The sequence below is a fragment of the Zootermopsis nevadensis genome, unplaced genomic scaffold, assembly GCF_977971745.1.
Source record: "Zootermopsis nevadensis isolate Lab colony 2312 unplaced genomic scaffold, Znev_1.0 Znev_ptg000002l, whole genome shotgun sequence".
Classification (NCBI taxonomy): domain Eukaryota; kingdom Metazoa; phylum Arthropoda; class Insecta; order Blattodea; family Termopsidae; genus Zootermopsis; species Zootermopsis nevadensis.
Window position 1 is genome coordinate 3,086,583 of NW_028259134.1, and position 20,401 is coordinate 3,106,983.

Here is a 20,401-nt window from a genome sequence, read left to right on the forward strand (position 1 = left end):
AATTTGAAAGAATTTATAAAATTATAGAGAATAAAATGCAAAATATATAAATTATAGATAGAAAATATCAATATAAAAATAAATAAATATAAAACATACCAAAGATGTAGGAGTGAGTGTCCCGATATGTCCAGAAGTATTAGTGTCTTCGAACAGGTGTGGGTCAATACTGACTGTGGTTGCTTGTGGAAGGAGTAAGTGAAAGGTGGCTGTCGGGGTTGGGGTTAATGATCTGTAGAGCATTGAGATGGGGTTATTAAGGTATATGTTATTATCATTTAGACAAATGTTTTGTTTAAATGTTTGTTGTATGTAATATTTTTCTATTGTATCTCTATGTCCATTGTTTCTGTTAAAATTATATTGTGATCAGACGGATTAAAATAAATAATTGATATAATATTCACAATATGACGCAATTACACTATCTTATGAATTTAATTTAAACCAAATAAATTAATAATTTACTTCTCGTTGTAGAAGTGTGTGTAAGGTAATTCGTAAGTTACGTGGTGGTATGGAAAAGCGCTGAATGTCACTCTTGCACAACGTTGTGATGTAACATATTCTGTTTGCCGGTTTTCGGTTGGCAACTTAATGATACTTTTGGGCTGATGGGGGTCAGTTGGTTTGTTCCTAAAAGAATAGAAGGAAGGCCCCGTGTGGGAGGGGGACACAGTACGTTAACGCAGGGGGAGGGTAGAGATAGAATTTTCTGATCACCAAATCACATGACTGTCTTAACGTCCGATGTTTTGACGTCAAAGAAAGCATGATGAAGAAGACAAGGGCAGTTTGGTCGGTACACTATATACTCGTGAGTGTGAGTGAGTGAGAAGCTGAAACAAAAATAAAAACCCGAAACGAATGGCTTAATTGAACTTTTGGCTTAGAATTCTTAGGTTTTAGACTCCATCGCCAGTTCGCGCAATCTGGATGTTGCTAGCAAGACTAGTTCACACAGAGCGACGCTTCATATCCGTATGATGAATGCGTTTTGCAGAAAACTGGAACAGCATTTCGTATTGAAAGATGAATAACACGTAAAGGAAATTATAAAACATAATCAAAACTGAAGAGGGGATTTAGGAAGAACTTAAAAAAGACGAGCTTATTAGTGACAAAGATGGTTATCTTATGGGTTGTTGTTTTACCATCGTTTCAATGGTTTCATGGCTATGTTATCATCACAGTGATAATGGAGGTTGCAAGAACCACTGACGGATTTCTACAAGACTACACGTTGCATCAACCCAGAGGACAGAAATATTTATACTCACTGTCATGAGAACGTGAAACGTCACTGATGAGTTATAAGCTAAAATCTTGGTTACGGAACAAGTCAACAAAGCTAAACTTTGATGATGATAATGATTTTAACCCACTGGAGAATCGTTTGCATCTAACCGACCACTCGGTAAGGCGCCAAAATACAGAAGAACATTATCTGAAATATACTTTATACAGTAAACTTGAGACACTAATAGTCGGTCAGATAGTAATAGAATTTCCTACATCTCATGAAATTCTCAAGTTCATTATCGTGTTTCTATATTGAGCCAGATTAATCCAGTCCATATCATCACACTGTATCGAAAACTTTACCGCGCCACCCCAACATGCGTCTTATGAAAATGGCATCGATTGGATTCAGCTGGCTCAGGAAGAAGACCAAAGTCGAACCCCTGTGAACGCGGTAATAAATATACGGATTCCACAAAGTTCAGACATTTCTTGACTAACTCATGGACTGTTAATTTCTCAAGGACTCTGTTCCAGTTACTTATAATCACGGCGTAGATGCCTGGTTATTATTTTATTTATTTAGTGTTCTGTCTGACGACAGGTCCATATAAACAGGATCCTTCCATCCTTTTCTCGGACTGGGACCTGTTCATATACGTTCTTGGCAGATGATCCAGAAGTGGTTTGCCATTGCCTTCTTCTGTGTGTGAATGGAGTAATTGTTGGGATGCCACGGAGAAACCGGGGAAGAAGCCCCCGGAGGAAACCTCCGCGTTGCCTAGACCACGGCCTTGCCCAACACAAGTTATAAATTCGGGCACCGCCGGGAATCGAACCCGAGACCCCAGGATTACAAGACCAGCGTTCTAACCGATAGATCATCGTGGCGGCTTAATGCCCGGTTAACCGCAGTTAATAAGCAGTATTATTGTGATTGTTAATTACTTGTTATGTCCAGCTGCGTTCCCTTGGATCTGAATATTCTACAGGTGACCGAACGGTGGAACTGCGCGCGCTTTGTGGGCTGGGTGTTGTGAATTAGCCTTTCATTGGCTTCATTTACCTTCTCGCGAATATATCCACTGCACGTCGTTTCTTGCGACTAGTGACAGATACCTGATTCAAAATGTTCATTCTCTTGTAGCTGTGTTATTACAAAATGCCGTCAGGCGAATGATAATTATACCATGCGGTAGGGCTTCGTATCTTCTCATAATTTGATGCAACACAGACTCAGAGAGAGAGAGAGAGGGGGTGGGAGAGATCGTTTTGACGTGGTGAAGTGAATGAATTGAACAACAAAAGCAAGTCTGCCGGCTATAAAATTTCTCATCAGAGACTGCTCTTGATATGTTTTAATTTTCATTTAATATTTAAATCGTGTATCAAGCATACAGGTATGTTTTAATTTAATTCTTTATCAGTTCATGTATTTTCTTTCGATGGTAGTCTGCAGTGAAATATCAGATAGAAAGAAAAGTCTGTCTTATGTCTTTTATCTTTGAAAGTTATATCTACACTTTTGTAAAGCTTATTTATTAATTTTCATTAGTGGCTCTTTTAGATAATGCTGTAAGTTACAAAACTAAAAGAATATTCATCTTTTAATGTTTAAAAGTGGTTAATATGTTTTTAAAGCGGAATCGTAAAAATAAAATTCGACACAGTGTAATTTGTCATCGGTGGCGTTGAGACTCTGGTTCGGGCCATCAAATAGTCAGTGACCATTTGCTCTCAGCTCCTGACATTACGTAGCATCAGATAGGATACTTTAGGATAAAAAGTAATAGTTGTTGTAGGATTTGAGGTTTTCACGGTGGTGAGTCTGAAGATTTCCGTCTTCTGGGTTGTTGCGCTGTGTAGTCTGGTCGATGTTAACCAACGTTTCAGAGGTCATACTGCCTCCGTCATCAGAGTATGAAGATTTCTGTCTTCTGGGTTGTTGCGATGTGTAGTCTGGTCGATGTTAACCAACGTTTCAGAGGTCATACTGCCTCCGTCATCAGAGTATGAAGATTTCTGTCTTCTGGGTTGTTGCGATGTGTAGTCTGGTCGATGTTAACCAACGTTTCAGAGGTCATACTGCCTCCGTCATCAGAGTATGAAGATTTATGTCTTCTGGGTTGTTGCGATGTGTAGTCTGGTCGATGTTAACCAACGTTTCAGAGGTCATACTGCCTCCGTCATCAGGGTGATTAAAAATATGAAGATTTATGTCTTCTGGGTTGTTGCGCTGTGTAGTCTGGTCGATGTTAACCAACGTTTCGGAGGTCATACTGCCTCCATTATCAGGGCGATGAGTATGAAGATTTCTGTCTTCTGGGTTGTTGCGCTGTGTAGTCTGGTCGATGTTAACCAATGTTTCAGAGGTCATACTGCCTCCGTCATCAGGGCGATGAGTATGAAGATTTCTGTGTTCTGGGTTGTTGCGCTGTGTAGACTGGTCGATGTTAGCCAACGTTTCAGAGGTCATACTGCCTCCGTCATCAGGGCGATGAGTATGAAGATTTCTGTCTTCTGGGTTGTTGCCTGTGTAGTCTGGTCGATGTTAACCAACGTTTCAGAGGTCATACTGCCTCCGTCATCAGGGCGATGAGTATGAAGATTTCTGTCTTCTGGGTTGTTGCCTGTGTAGTCTGGTCGATGTTAACCAACGTTTCGGAGGTCATACTGCCTCTGTCATCAGGGCGATGAGTCTGAAGATTTCTGTCTTCTGGGTTGTTGCCTGTGCATGGCAAGTATTTTAACATTTAACTGGAGGAACAGAATAAACTCTCGAAGAACTTGCACAGAAGAAGCCGTCATGTAGTCGGGATTCTAACCTGATACCTGCAATATACAAGTCAGATGATTCTTTTGATCTACGATGCTGTTGGAACTCAATAGTTTTGCAGGGGATCAGGAAGGAGAATTAAAATGGTATAAATAGATATGGCACGGAGTCCTGTCGCGGTAGGTCTGTGTATTAGTTAATTATCTGCAAGCCCCCTTTGTGCGCCTTCGGTGTAATACACACCAAAAGGAGTAGATGAAGAAAAGAGAAATAAATATACGGGCTGGGCCTTTTTAAAGAAACTTCAATCACTTCGCTGCGTTGTTTTAAGCTCGTGACAGCGTCTTATTACTGCGGTGTTCCTCGTGAGTGGCTGTACAGGGATGTCCACATAGATTGAAATCGAACGTAAGAATTGAATTATAGCATTTTTTTACGCCACTTTTCAAGTTGAGTGAACAGATTGTGTGAAAAGTTACGTGCAGAAAAAACCAAGAATTTAACAGAAAACAACGCGACGCTACACTCCAGATCTTATTTCGCGTTTTACTTCTCTCCTTATTTAGCTCTATTCTACATTTTGCTTTCATATTTCTTTTTTTATTTTATTTTTCTATCTGTCTTAATTTCTTCCATGTCCATAGGCTGTAGTTCTTGAAATGTTATTTGTAACATTTTATATCGTCGGTATTAAGCAACAACCGAATTCTTTCCAAGATTTAAATTAATTTCGTAATATTTCAAATTGTCTGTTTTATACATTTTTGTAGGAAGTGTTAAAAAAGAGTAAGTAATAAGGTACTGTTTCCAGCATTTCGGTTGGCATGTTTAAATCTCTGAGAGTTTAATGAATTTATATGATATTTTAGGGGTAATTTAGTCTGATTTTCTATCTTTCTCTTGTTTCACACGAATCTTCAACCGAGGTTGATCTAATTTGTTCTAAAGACTAATTTTTTTTAAAAGTGTTATACATGAAAACAATAAAATGTTGCTTTACATATTTAAACGCTATATCTACTAATTTATCGACTCAAAAGAAACGCACAACATCAAAAAATTATCACTGCCTCCCGCGAAAAATTCTAAGTCAGGCCTCAAGCATTCTGTGTCTCTACACGTTCTGTCATGAACATTCCAAACCATCCGAGGCTTCTGTATTCTTTTAGTCCCTGTATACAACATACTTAAAACTCGTAAATCACACCACACCCCTTGTCACCCTTAAAAATACACACACCAAATTTCACCCTTTCCAACAATAAACTCATGGCAACAATCTACCGCGTACCATACTTCCAAACACTTCTCTCGCTTTTATTTACTATCTTTTATTTTTATGTAAATCGTGAAAAAGCATGGGGGGGGAGGGGGACGTTGTCTAGCGAGAGAAATAATAGTTGGACGTGTAACTCCTTCCCTTATCTTCATTTGTTCGCTCTTCGTGTTTTGTTTCTACTAGATGGATGTAGATGATGGCGCTGCCATCTTCCATATTTACAGCGAGGTTTTACCTTGCCAATATATCACCGTATCTACCAAAAAATACAGATGTCAAGCAAAGAAAAACTGGGATCACAGACACCTCGGATGAAGAAGACAGGGAGGGTGAATTTCAACCTTTGCCTTCTTTCGACAACATAGTGAACCCTGCTAGAAATGTGGAATGCATTTCTTGATTTATAAAAGGACTATTTGTGGACCGGGTTTTAAAATGAATTGCATGAAATTGTGGAAATTATGCTACGAAAGCAGGAGAATATTTTAATGTTGACTGCCGTCTGTATTAGTTCTATAGTCTTTACAACTCAATGAGTTGAACCCTTTTATAATGCAGACGTTTTATAAATACTAATTTACACAAACTTTTAAAGATTGAATAAAAAATACTGAAGTAAGCGGGATATATAACACGAAGGGAGAAATGAAAAATGCTTAAATAAATTTTAGTCTCAAACTCTGAAGGGAAACGAACGCTTGATAGAACTAGACGTAGATGGGAGGAGTAAGATTGGTGAATGGATTAAAGTGGATTAGACTTAATCCAGTGGCTGGCTTTTGTGATCACACTGACGAAACGTTAGGTTCCATAAAAAATATTCTTCTGTTAGCTGTGCGACTATCAGCTTCTTAGCCCAACCCGTTGATTTTGTGACGCAAGCATGACAGGGCCTGCACCCATGTGGAATACCGACATCCAAACCCTCATTTGGGGAGTTTTTTCGCAACAAAATTTTCGTTCAGACGGACAGACATACGTCCAGTTAAAATTATCCTTCCGTTTACGAATTCTTGAGTAGTCGTTCTTTATTACGACTGAGAATAGCCATGTTCTTTCGTTCTAAAATAATTGCATATTCACTTAAAATTTGTTTCTGTTTGTTACATAGTCCCTTATTTCGTTCTGACTGCAAACAGCTTTTGAATTATGAAATATTTTTAAAAAATTATATGACTCCAAATTAGGAATCAAGTAATCACAATGCTAGTAACCAAACAAATAAGTACCTCAATGAAATAACCAAATTGAAACGTTGATAGTTGTTTATCTCGTAAAGATATTCACTTACTTTTATGGAACATAAAGTTTATTACCATGCTAACAAAAGCCCACCTCTTGTAAATATCCTGAGCCAATTTAATGTAGTACACACTTTACAACATAATATTTTAAGAACAATTACTTTATTATTTTTCAATGTTTATTTACTTTTACGTTTTTTTTGTTTTTTTTTCTCATCCCTCACATTTCATTAAGTTCTCTGACACAGGCAGTGATATTTCTGATACATTATTGAAATCTAGAAAGTTTTCCTACTATCATATTTTAGGAACTGATGTGATCATATTCGTCATAAGTTGTGAAATAAAGAATTTTTCCACAGGCAGTAGATTTCCTATTTGTGTATATGTGACAGTCCATTGCCTGCTCTCAATTAAAGACAGGTCAGTGGTAAAAAATTCGGTCAACACCCTTACTTCCATAGGTATTCGAATCTGCAACCCTTTACAATCGTAGACCCGTCACGTTATCACTGCCTTGATATTTTCGAAAGTGACATCTGTGTTGGCGCTGACGATCTGATGTGCCGTTGAAATTCGATTTAAGTCGCTGTTGCTCTAATGAACTGGAGACACATTGGGAGCGGTTTTATCGACACTCAAAAACGTTCTCGGATCCCGGGACACAATCTTCAAATAATGAAAATATGTAAATGAGTGGAAGGGAAATACAAGAGCAATGACGCCGTTGTGCTATGCAACCACCCAAACACCACCGCTATACATTATATAGACATCAACTCTCGATTGTCATATTGCATTCTATGCAGTAACACTGGAGTTCAATACGTGGTCCGCAAACCATGATAAATTCTGAGAAAGTAGTATTAAAACGAGTATCAAGTACTCTAGTCACCGATGCTCATTTCGGGTTCCGAATGATTTCAACGCTACAATTAGATGTATTAAATATAACTTATTATGCAAAATTTCCTTAAAAGTAATAATTATGTATAGAGTTTTATTTATTCTAGCTATGTTCGTATGTTACATATTTCTAAGGAATTGCTCTAAAGTAAGGAATTACATAATTAGGAGCTTCTTATGTGTATATAATCTTAAAAGAGGTTGAGATAAGCGTACATGTAGCACGCAAGGTAGAACAGAAGCTCTTACTAAATTGTAGTCGAAAAATCGGAAGACTTGAGATTTAGTGGGGGTATAATATTAAAATGGGTTATAAATAAATGGGATTAGAAATCTTTAACCCAATTGATGGTCAATGTTAGTCTCTTTTGATACTGAATTTTCGGTTTCCATATAAGGTGAGAAATTTATTGACAAGTACGTCAATATTTGCTTCTGAAAACAACTAATCTCCGTACAGTTTGTTCATAATTCCTCTAGAGTTAAATAGTTTTCAATGATCTATCGACAAAAAAAATTAAGATTATCTCAGGTCTTTATTCAATAGGTTTTTCTATATCAGGAGTCCGTGTGATTCTTATTAATATTGATGCTGGTTCTTTGTTATGTTAATACATTTTGTTGCAACTATGTTTATTTTCGAAGATTTCTTTGTTGGCTCTAGAATAATTATTAGGTTATTTTTTAAAGTATTGGAATGTAAATTTTTCCCAAATAAATCCACACAAACAAAACAAAAATTTCTAGACTTTTCTTGTGCCTGTAAATTTCTATAACAGAGTGTACCGTTACCTTCTTTCTGTATCTGACTGTACACCCCTTATTCTATTAAAATTGTCGGGAATAAAGCCATAAAATAGGCCTATATTGCGTCATATGACGGCCAGCTAAGATAGTGCTCCCCCCCACCACGGTCAAAATAGTTCGCTATTTCTTTATTAAAATGTTCCGAACGTAAGCTCGAAATGTCCCATCGGGTGGAACGTGGAATGCTCTTTTCATTTTATAATATGGGGTGCAGAGTTCTAGGGAGGTGCTGAGCGCTCAATTGTTATGACCGTTATCGCGTCAATAGACGGACAGGACAATTGTGTGAAATACAGCGCGCGTGTTGTGAATTACAACTAAATGTGTGAGCGAGGAATTGGCTGAATGTTGGCATTTGACTTGTTAGGTTTCATATCTTGTACAGTCGAGTGGATGTGGGTTATAAATTCCGCAGCTTCTAGTAATTCATTCGCACAACGCCATTTCATTAAACTCGAAATTCTCGGGGGAAAATATCTGAAATAGGTCATCACACAGTTATGAAACATTTGTGGCATTACATTTTGAGAGACTCTGGAATAAAAATATTTTTCAAGTAATAACCAAGTGTATTATAAATAAAATAAGAATAATTAACTAGTAAATATTTTTTATTCGTTTATGATCATTATTCGTAAAGTTTACGATACTGAAAGAATATTAAAGTAAATGTATCACAAAAATTAATTCCTTGTTGACACACAATTAATTCTTATTTCTATAAATTCGAAGAACCAAATCAGTTCAGATTGTGGAATGTCAGTTATCGGTTTATTGGAAAAAGAAAATTCTACAATTAATACCATAATACATCCGGCAATTACTCACACAAAAACTCAAAGCTCTAAATTTGTTAATTTCGTTTGTCTACTAGACATTGAGATCCTTGGATGGCCAGATTTTGAAATAAATGATAAATATAGTCTGTTTCGGACACTAGCCACATAATGTCAGTGAGTAGTTGACAAATATAACAAATAACCAGATTTTTAAAACTGTACAATTTTCTACAGAAATAATATTTAATAAATATAATTATATAGAAAGTCTACCTCACTTTAAAATATAATTTACTTGAATCTCAGGGATTCTTATCTGTTAACGGTCAGCAATGGCAAACCCATTTAGCAAAATTAGCAGTTTCGTAAGTCTGATAGAAAAAAATTATCTTACAAACATCAGAGCAACATTAGATTTAAAATGAATAACCGTGGACCCAATAGTTTTATATCCGTTCATTCACAATTTTCACTGGCTTACGGATTTCTATGTATAGAAAAATTAAAGTAATTCGATCAACATCCATTTTGTTCTACAGTGGCTGCAAATACGAATTGATTATGTCGACACTTCAAGAAATTAATTTGGTTTTAAAGTATGAATATAAATATCATAAAGAAATAACAGATGCTCCATTAAATGCCAGTAAGAAGTTTGGCCCAGAAATGCATACAGAGGAAATTAATTAGACCCATATATTCACGACTCGCCATCAAACTACAGGAAGAAATCATTTATAATGACAGCTAATAAGTACTTTTGAACTTTGTCAAACTGAGCAACGGTATTAAATCAAAATATCACTTACAAATTAATTAGGATAAAATTAAATTCTGGGGATGTTTGCTACAACGCATTTCAGAATATACTATTTTTCCGTTTGTTGCCAAAGATGTAAAGATAAAAATATTCAATAACAATAATTTTACTTATGTCCCCTGTGTGTGTGTGATAACTGGTCTCATAAAGAACGAGAAACATAGAATAAGGGTGTTTGAGAAGAAGGTTCTGAGGAAAATCTTGGAACTGATAAGAATAAAGTGGTAGATTTAGAAAACCTCAATATGTACAGGTCCATAATTTGTTCTCTTTAACAGATATTATTTGGGTCATAAATATATGGGTGGGATATGTAACGCGTATGAATAAAATATACAAAATTATTTGTAGGAAAACTTGCAGGGAAGAACTAGACGTAGATGGAAGGAAAGAATGAATGTGTATCTCAAGAAATAAGTATTGGAAAATGTTATTTGGTTTAGGATGGAGACTGATTGTGAACACTGTGATATATTTTAAGATAAAACAAGAAGTGAGGAACATCTTGAGTAGCTGAATGACTATCAGTTTCTAGAGATGGACTGTGCTCCATGGAATTATTTTAGTTTGAATCAATGGCCTATTTCGAATTGATTTTTTTTTTAGACTTTTAAGAAATTTGCAGTTTTGGAAATATTCGTGCGCAACAGATGACGGAGGCAGTATGACCTCTAAAACGTTGGTTAACATCGACCAGACTACACAGCGCAACAACCCAGAAGACAGAAATCTTCATACTCATCGCCCTGATGACGGAGGCAGTATGACCTCCGAAACGTTGGTTAACATCGACCAGACTACACAGCGCAACAACCCAGAAGACAGAAATCTTCATACTCATCGCCCTGATGACGGAGGCAGTATGACCTCTGAAACGTTGATAAACATCGACCAGACTACACAGCGCAACAACCCAGAAGACAGAAATCTTCATACTCATCGCCCTGATGACGGAGACAGTATGACCTCTGAAACGTTGGTTAACATCGACCAGACTACACAGCGCAACAACCCAGAAGACGGATATCTTCATACTCATCGCCCTGATGATGGAGGCAGTATGACCTCTGAAACGTTAGTAAACATCGACCAGACTACACAGCGCAACAACCCAGAAGACGGAAATCTTCATACTCATCGCCCTGATGACGGAGGCAGTATGACCTCTGAAACGTTGGTTAACATCGACCAGACTACACAGCGCAACAACCCAGAAGACGGATATCTTCATACTCACCGCTGTGAGAACCTCAAGTCTTACAGAACTAAAGAACATTGTTATTCTGGAAGAATATTGTGAAGGAAATTGACGTGGATGATAAATACAAATGATTCGCTATAGGAAATGAAAATGGGAGGGGTTTCACCACCAGGGAGTTCCCATAATTTGGATATGAAATTTCCCTTGTGGTTAAAATTGACTGCTACGCTCTGTTTATGGGAGCGCAACATGCCGAGCCCTGAGTACAGCAGCGACTGCGAGACATAATATCTGTGTATTTTCCCCTCTTCCTTCCCTCCTCACATCTTGAAGATCTTACCGTCCTCCACCCCAAGTATAAGGGATGATGCACTGTCCTTTCTACTACCTGTTGGCAGTGTCACCCCCAGAAGATGCGACCATAAAGCACGCAGAATGATGGGTAGCTACGTCGTGGCTTAACGTGCAGTATTTTTGTGTGGCATCATAACCTACTGAGAGTCTCAGTGGGAAGCTTCGACTTCTCTTCCAGTGGACCATATCCCCATTCAGATTTCACAGAAATATTTCTGAGATCGAAATTTGTCTATTTTTTATGCATTCACGCAAATATGTACTCAGGAAAGCCTCAAGGAAAAGGACCTCTTGGATGACATAAACACTAGTGGAATTATATTATTAAAAAACTTTATGTAAAACTGGATGTAGAAACAAAGTGATGAGAATAATTTCAGTACTAATAAAACAAGGACGTAACAGATCAATGTAGAAAATTACAAGCCCACACGACGTCACATTCCAGAACACCACGATCGACATAGGGGAGACTGTGGATGAATGTTACAATTTTACTATTATATGTTTAACTGTATGTTGAACCTCTTGGCACAATAATACACTAAATTTTATGCAATGTTTAACGGAAGAATTGATATTAACAAATAACAATAAATTAAAAGTTATTATCTTTGACAACCTGCTGAGAGTCTGGAATGGTTGTCTTCCGCTTATAAAACAAAATATTGTTTGGTTTTGTCTCCTTTTATTTCCAACACGTTGTCCATGATGAACATAGAACGTCTGTCAGTGGTTTTACTACAAAATTTATTAATTTTATAGTGACAAAATATAAAATGTTTGTCAATTTTCAGTTATTCACCAATAGTATCTGAAACTTTTGGCTCACAATTTTGACATTTAGATTAAAGCAAACCTTTAAGATTCACACAACCATACTTTCACATATTCAGGAAACTAAATAGAAATTTTCCGGGGCAATAAGCATCCCCAAACCCTTTGTGAAATCCAGTATCATGCAGACATCTTTAATAAATAGCCGTATTTTACAGATGGCGTATTTTATATAATAAATACACAAATAATAACAAACTTTATACCTGTATCATCTGTATAGACCAGACATTTTAACTGTTACGTGTTCGAACCGAAAAAAGTAATGCGCCGGGCAACGGAACAATAATGTACTTTCTAGGCCCTAGAATCTAGGGCCTACGCTAAGAAGTACTGTGACATCATACATGAGGTTCACAGACATGCCGCCTTGATTGCATAAGTGAACTAAGAAAGCAATACTTTTGTTCTTTCGCTAGTAGCTACTGGAATGCAGCAATGAAAATCTAAATAATGTTAAAACCAGCAGCCGCCTCCCTTACATAATTTCTGCATTTCAGCAAATATTTTTAAAGTGATTAAAACAGGGATGATGATATTCGGGGGGTGGGGTGCGAAATTCGAACAATATTTTAATATTTAACCTCAAGTGTGCAGACGACTGAGGAATCTGTACGTAGGCGAGAGGACAAACAAAAATATGCCGTGTGTTGGCGTTGGTTGGATTAGCTGGTTCAGGATCAGGCCCAGTGGTGAGCTCTTTTAAATACGACTAATTCTGGCAAATTTCATAACAGCAACGACTTTCGTGGTCTGTTAATTGAGTACAAATTTTTTAGGGACCGTTGTCATAAGCAGGTTCATCTGAATGAGATTTTAATTTATAATAAATAAAGATAAAATAATTGAAGGATTCAAGGGCTCAATGAACGAATTTGAAAAGTGTTCAGTAGTTGACGACTAAATATGAATGCCCATCTGTCAAAACGTAAGCCAAGCGAAACAGTAACACTGAGGGTATTCTATAGATTGCAATAACTAATTACTGTGTCTGCTTTCTTGGTGAAAACAGTTGAAGCATCTCAATTTCTCTTCAAAGTTTGTAGCGAGCGAAGATTATTGGCAATGATTCAGTCAGCCAGTCAGCTCACTTGGTCCCTGAGTTTGAGAAAGTGGAAAGTAAGACAGAGCGTATAATGCAGAATAAATTAATGCATAATGCGACAACATATTTTAATATTCTGCTCCTTTTAAGAGCATAGTATTTTTGGGATAGTGAAGCCAAAGAGTTAGTGATCAAATTTTGCTAAGTCTGGAAATCTAGGAACGTATAAATAATTTTCGTAGTAAATCCTGTTTAATAACGGCTGCATTGATCAGTCTACAAGCAGAAGTTTATGAAAATGGGAAATATAAAGAAACTGACCCACGGCTGTGTATAGTGGGAGACTTTTACATTAGCGATATTTCACTTTTTATTATTCTTGAAGAGAATAAATTATATTTCAATTCTGTGATAATGTGGTGTAATTTAACAAAATATGTTCTTTTAATTGCATTTTAGTCACACAACAGGGCACACTAAATCTATTGTTCGTTTATATAATTACGTTTTAACAACTCCGTAAACCACATAGTTTCGAATTAAAGGAAAATTTTGAACTGTTTAAGACACTAAAAATTATTTGTCTTGAGCGACTGAAGGTGCCTCAACAAAACTGGACTCCGTAGAGAATACAGAAGTTTCAGAGTGTGCCACTTTCGGTGGCTGAAATGTCAAGTAGTTCATGTGGGCACTCATGGACAATCCGCAGATACACGCGATAAGCAGACGAACTTGTAGGACGTGTCCATCGCAATTAACAAACTAACATGGTATTCAAAAATCGATAAGTTTTCAACAAGTCATCATCGGAACCTAGTAAACATTTAACAATCATCATATCGCCAACAAATATAATCTAATAGTCGGCAATGTAATAATTATCTTCATTTCATCATTAATGTCAAATAATTAAATTTTAATAACCACTACTACTAATAATATTGTCAAATTATCAGCAACATAAAATCATCAACTTCTAACAAACATCGTCAAATAATTGTCATTAACATCATCACCGCCAAATCATCACCATCATCGAAGTAAATAATTTAAATCGGATCATCATCACTAATTATAATTTAATGATCACAATTATTACCAATATCAATAATCATAATAGACACAACATAATTGACGTTTATTAAAGCTCTTCATGATATAATTATCACTTCATGACCAGAATAATATTAGAATATAATAGGAATAATCATAATTATCATATTTAAATAATAAATATAGTTATTACTATTAAAGATAAATTGTCTTCAAATCATTATTTAATAATAATTCCTATTGTCGTAATCGAATAATAAAATTTATTATCTAATCATCATTTAATAATAGTAACTATTATCGCTGTTTCAGCGGTCCTTATACTTCTACCAGTTCTACATGACACAACATCCCAAAAGAGTTATCTTCATAACTGCCGTTCTGTGAACCTGAAATCTCACCTAACATCGTAATCATAATTATACCCATTATTATAACTAAATTATAAACGTACTATGTCCATCCTCAAACAGTTCGTGTGAGAGCTGATACAAGGCGGCACGAATAGTTCATACCACAACTGAAATATGGTAGGACCATCTCTTTAGCTGTAATACGCTAGTGACGGACAGAACGTGGCCATAATATTTTCTTCATTTGAACACCTGAGAGCTTCAGTAAGTGCACTTACTGTCAGTCTCTAGACCCATGGCAAATCGGTTCAGAATTTGAGAACAAATGAACGCAGCGACATCGTATTGAGGAATGCATTGACTGCTTGCTGAGTTTAATCTACAGACACGTGAATTATTTCTTTGTTGCACGTTTGTATGGTATAGCTCATAATTGACATTAATACAAAGTCATATTCTTTTCCGAATTTTATTGCAATATTTACAGATATAAGAACTGTTTATTTTCATTTTCACAAGAAATTACTAAAGTTATATAGAATTAGTTGATTCTTCGTAACGAAACATCTAATCTGTAACGTACAAAGAGTTCAGTATTTATCTAGAACGTGATAAATATTTACAAATTGGCACCTCATATTTTATTATTGTTTAACTGCATGTGTCAACTGCGGCTCGAGATATTGTAGTTTCTTGAGACATACGAGGACTGTAGGTAGTCGTAATTTATCTTTAATAATTTTCCAAACATGAACCCTTGGGGTACTTCGGAATGTTCTGAATCTCAAATATATCATCCGTGGTCTAAGACTGTGCTCGAGCTCTGACACGCTCACACGCACGCACGAACACGCATGCACAGTACTTTCAGACGTTAAAACCGACCGTCGAGTGGTTAACATTCCTACTTCGTGTTCGGGAGGTCCCAGGTTCAAAGCTCAGCTTGGAGATCGCCTATCCTTAATGGGGCTTAAACTCAGTTCCTCAGATGGTTCATCAAATGAGACCAAAATCGCTTCCTTCCACGTTCTTTCCAATTCACTATTATCCTCTCATTCGGCGTTATATAGTCCGACCCACTGAAAAGGATTCGTTAAATAAATAAATAAAATCAGACGTTCGTGAAATGAGGAACTTAAGAGTATTTCTTTAAATTAATCTACATATTGACGTTTCTTTCTGAGTTAATAATGATTATAGTCTTTCAGTGCATAATAAGTAAGCATCTTTAAAATTAGACGTTACGTGAGTCAGTATTTTAGTCTACATTAACTTTAAAGAATTCTGCATAAATTTCTTCTGCATTACAAGAAAACATCAAAGTTGTACCGCAGCGCAATGCCACTGACTGCAACATTGTTTGATTTTCTTGGTTGTTTACTTCTCCGAATGATTCGGATCCTCGTAACGATCTCCTCCTCGTCTTAATTAACGCACGAATGGATTAACTACTCTTTAAAGTTATACAAAACTTTAACATTAACTGCCGAAACTTCGGTCGTTGCCTCAGACCTAGTTTAGGTTATAGCGCTTAGTAAGCTGAGACCTGGAGCGAGTTCTTCCAATACGTTTCCATACCTCGGTCCCTTGTATCGATGTAAGCATAGAGAGATCACTCCTGGTCGCCCAAGCTAACTTAAATTTCAAGTAATTCAGTAGTGTCTCAAAATAGCTTTAACTTTATTTACATTCTGAATTTCACATATAATTCACCGTGTTTCCACATACGATGCAGTATTTATAAAGTCATTACAACGCTACCAACGAAATTTCGACACAATTTGCTTTGGGTTTCATTAAGTGTTAGGTACTCTGTAATTTTTCATATACGTACGTAGAAAAATCAATTATTCCACTTGAAATAAGTTTATCAGAAATTCATCCACTATTGCAAAATTTTGTAAAATTTCAATGATTTTAAACCATTAATTTAATTTTTTTTTAAATTGTTCTGACTTATATTCATTCATATATTTTCTATCGCGCGTTTATTATATTGACTTCTGATACGAAAAAATAAGATTCGAACTGGGGAAAAAGTGAAAAAAGAATAGTCGCACGTTTGCATTTTTTTCATCTCAGCAGTGGAGACAGATTTATATGTGCTTCAAAATTTTATCTTTATTTGGAAGGCAGAAGAGGACTTTATAAAACACGTTCTAAGAACGAAGGTATAATGGACCGAAGAAACGTCAGTCCATGGGTTGTAGCCAGTTTGTTTTCCAAGTTCATCACAGCTATCGGAAGACAGAAATAATAACAGTATATAATCATGTCTTTTAGGACCCCACCTTAAAATGTATTTACAATAATTTCCCTGAATTTTAACGTCCTCTGAGAAGATTATATTTTATAATGCCATTCACTTTAAATATAGGACTAACAAAAATTAAAATGTGCTATAAATTTTAGTCGGAAGTATGGAAACATATTTTTTATTGTTATTTTATTGCATTATATGTATATGGTTTTTTTAATGACACTGTCAGTATTTCAGAAAATGCTGTCTTAAATTATAGGAATATTAATTAATAATGAACTGAAAAGGATGTGGAAGGTATTATACAGGCATTTGCTTGCAAATATTGAAGAAATTCTCGAGAAGCCTCAGTAATTTGAACCTAACAGATTATTATCATAATATTAAATTCATCGAAGACGAAATTGTTAGGACAAACAGAACGCGTGGAAGAGATAAGATAGCACAGATTTATTCTCGGTAAATCAGAAGGAATAAAACCACATGCTGGATGTAGCTGCAGATATATCAATAATATTAATTATAATATTTAATCAGATATAATTGCATTCAAATGGTTAAGGATTGAGAGCTCAATGACTCTAATTAACACAAGAATGAACCTTCAGTTGAGATAAAAGCATTGCGTTAAGTTACATGATTAATTCGTTAGTATCTGATAACTGGGGTTTTTGATATGATTCATTAAATGTTCTGAAATGAGTCTACGTTAAATGATAACATTGTTTCGTGAAATCGAACGGCAGTATTACGCACAATGTTAGATTCTGGTAGAAAAGAATATCACAAAGGCCTTCCTCACACACACACACACACGTCATCTCCAGCCCTTCACAGATAAAAAGTAAAAAAACTATGACATGGGTTGCATTAATAAGTATTCAAAAAAGGTTCAAAATATATTACAAATACTTCTACCTATCCGTTTTTGTTGGAAAAGCTTTGAAATGGTTTAATTTATACGTGATGGTACTGGTGGTAGATTTTCTATGCTGTAGGAGGGTATGTTGGTGCTGCTCTCGACGGGAGGCCGGAGAAGCTAACAGACAAGTGAACGTCAGTTAGTGAGATCAGATTCTGTAACTGCAGGCAAAAGAGAGGAAGGAATAAAAAAGAACGGGCCCACAGCTGTCAAACTGTCAGACGAAAAGCATCGAAAAATATGCTTTATTCCTCTCCAAACCCTCATCATCTTCACTAATTTAAAATTTCAATGTTCAAATAAGAAAACTACGGTAAAAAAAACATTGGGGTTATAGGGGAATTGTTAGGAAATATGACATTTAACCGTGAATAATTTCTGGTAACGTCACTTGTGAATTCTCTTCTAACTAGAAACTGGATTTAACATGGTTTGGATGGATCAATTTAGTAACTTGAATGTCATCCAATGTACAGTGTGGTCAATGTCAGTTGTTCTGTGTACATCGGCTAAGAACTTAATTTCCTTAAACACTTGTGTTAAGCTTTTAGCTCCTGAAAAGCGTAGTTATATTAACTACAAATACATAAATTGAGTTCACTCAACAATATAAAGTACCTAAAATCCCATTTTTTAATATCGATTTTGTCAGTATCCTTCAATCTACATCTAGGTCGTTCGATTGATTGTTTCCTTCGGGATTTCTGTCTAAACGTGTTCCTGTAGGAGCCTACGTACTTCTCCATGTATACGAAATATCAAGTCCGATCCAACAGATGAGCTAACCGAGATATATCAATATTTATTGATAAAATTTATGAAACAATAGCAGTTAAAACGATTTTGACTGTCAATTAGAACTGTGTCTGCAGTAATAACAGTAGTCTCACATATTTTCCAACCCACAGTGCAATAAATTCCACTCCTACGTAATTTATATCGACGTTCGTGGGCGGTTTGTACAGAGAACTGCAGTGGAGAGTCTGCACATTTACAAACTCGACACATAAATCTTTAAAAGCAGGAATCAGAGTGCAAAACATTTTCAGATCTCCAAACGGAACATAAATAGTTATGATACGCTGTCCCGCTGTGATCATCTGCCAACATGTCTGGCTGCTGTCTCACCTATCTGTAATACTCACTCTTCTAGTTCACTTTAAGTGGGAGTTACCTGCAGTTTCAACCGCGACAGTCACGTCCATTTAAAAATGGGAACTTGTGTTTATTACATCTTTGCTGCCAAAGCGAGTGGCTTCTTCGCGATATCCATGAAACATACGGGTTTTTCTTGGACAGTCTGTTGCCAAAATGAAAGTTCAACAACGTTTAGAAAACTCAATCCATCAAGATTAAAAAGTCTCCACCGCATGACTCTGTTTCGATAGCTGTCGGAAATATCTTCATCACTTCATTATTCACAAACTTCTTAAGAAAGACCCTGCATTGTGAAGATACGTATATTTAAACATTTGAGTGGATTTACTGAGGAAAACTACGATAGATGAAAGTATCCGGTCTCCCGAGCGAGACACTAACACACAACCTTCATAATAGTAGACGTGCTTATTTAACGACGTTTTATAGTGATACAGATTACACATTTTCAAATTACAGGATAATTGTGAATGTTTAATTCCAAGATACGCGTAACAAAGTTATTGTGAATTATTATAAGATCAAAACCGAGCGTATGTGGAAAACTACGATGAAGCCAGGTTGAAACCACGGACCGAGTGTTAGCTCAATGCCGTTCCTGAAGACAGGCTATAGCTAGCAACAAGTAGAACACTGATGTGAATAAGAAAGTTTATCTTGTGTCTGGAGCTGGGTTCCACTTTAACTAAACTACGGCTGGATCACCGGGGTTCTTATCTCGTCGCGGACCTTATATGTTCCTTTTCTACCTAGCAGTATTCCCGTCTAATAAATTTAAACTCTCAACTGCATCCACTGACCATATTAAGAATGCGTGGAGCTATACCTCCACTGTGCTTTCGTCTTCATAGATTGATTCTTAATAAGTAATCACGGACAGTTTTATATTTACTTTATTTCTCTGACTTAATCATATCTTTAAGTTACAGGGGAGTGTGTGTGAGTAGTCAGCTTTAAGCTCCGGACGTTTTAACTCCGGAGAGTATCCGATACATTTTAATACGAATGTAAGTGAGTTATATTGGCGTTTCGAGTGGAGAACACATAAATTCGTGTTCCTGCCGGATATCAAACCCTAAATGTAAGAAGTCGCCTTACCACCTGAGCTGCCGTTCTTTACAAACCTTCCGTGCTCGATGAAATAGGGCTGACGTTCCTTCACGTTAATCTGCGTGTCTAAAGCAGCCTGGTCGCGACACAATTATTGAAGGACAGATAACTTATATCAGGGACATAAGACATTGTCTGAGTGTAGTTATATCATCGATCTCAGCACAAAGCCCATTAAAACAGCTGACAGGAGGGATTAACTACAGCAGAGAGCCTACTGTAATGTTTCTCCGCCAGGCGGCAGCACAAGTCTAC

General features: G+C 36.3%; 1 long non-coding RNA gene across 1 annotated transcript in view; it reads left to right on the forward strand.

Annotated features, from left to right (window-relative positions):
• Positions 1 to 10,513, forward strand: part of LOC110828390 (uncharacterized) — a 69,689-nt gene extending 59,176 nt beyond the window's left edge. The window contains exon 4 of the long non-coding RNA XR_015537614.1: positions 10,460 to 10,513. This is a non-coding gene — a long non-coding RNA (uncharacterized LOC110828390). The remainder of the gene's footprint in view (positions 1 to 10,459) is intronic.
• The last annotated feature ends 9,888 nt before the right edge of the window (positions 10,514 to 20,401 follow it).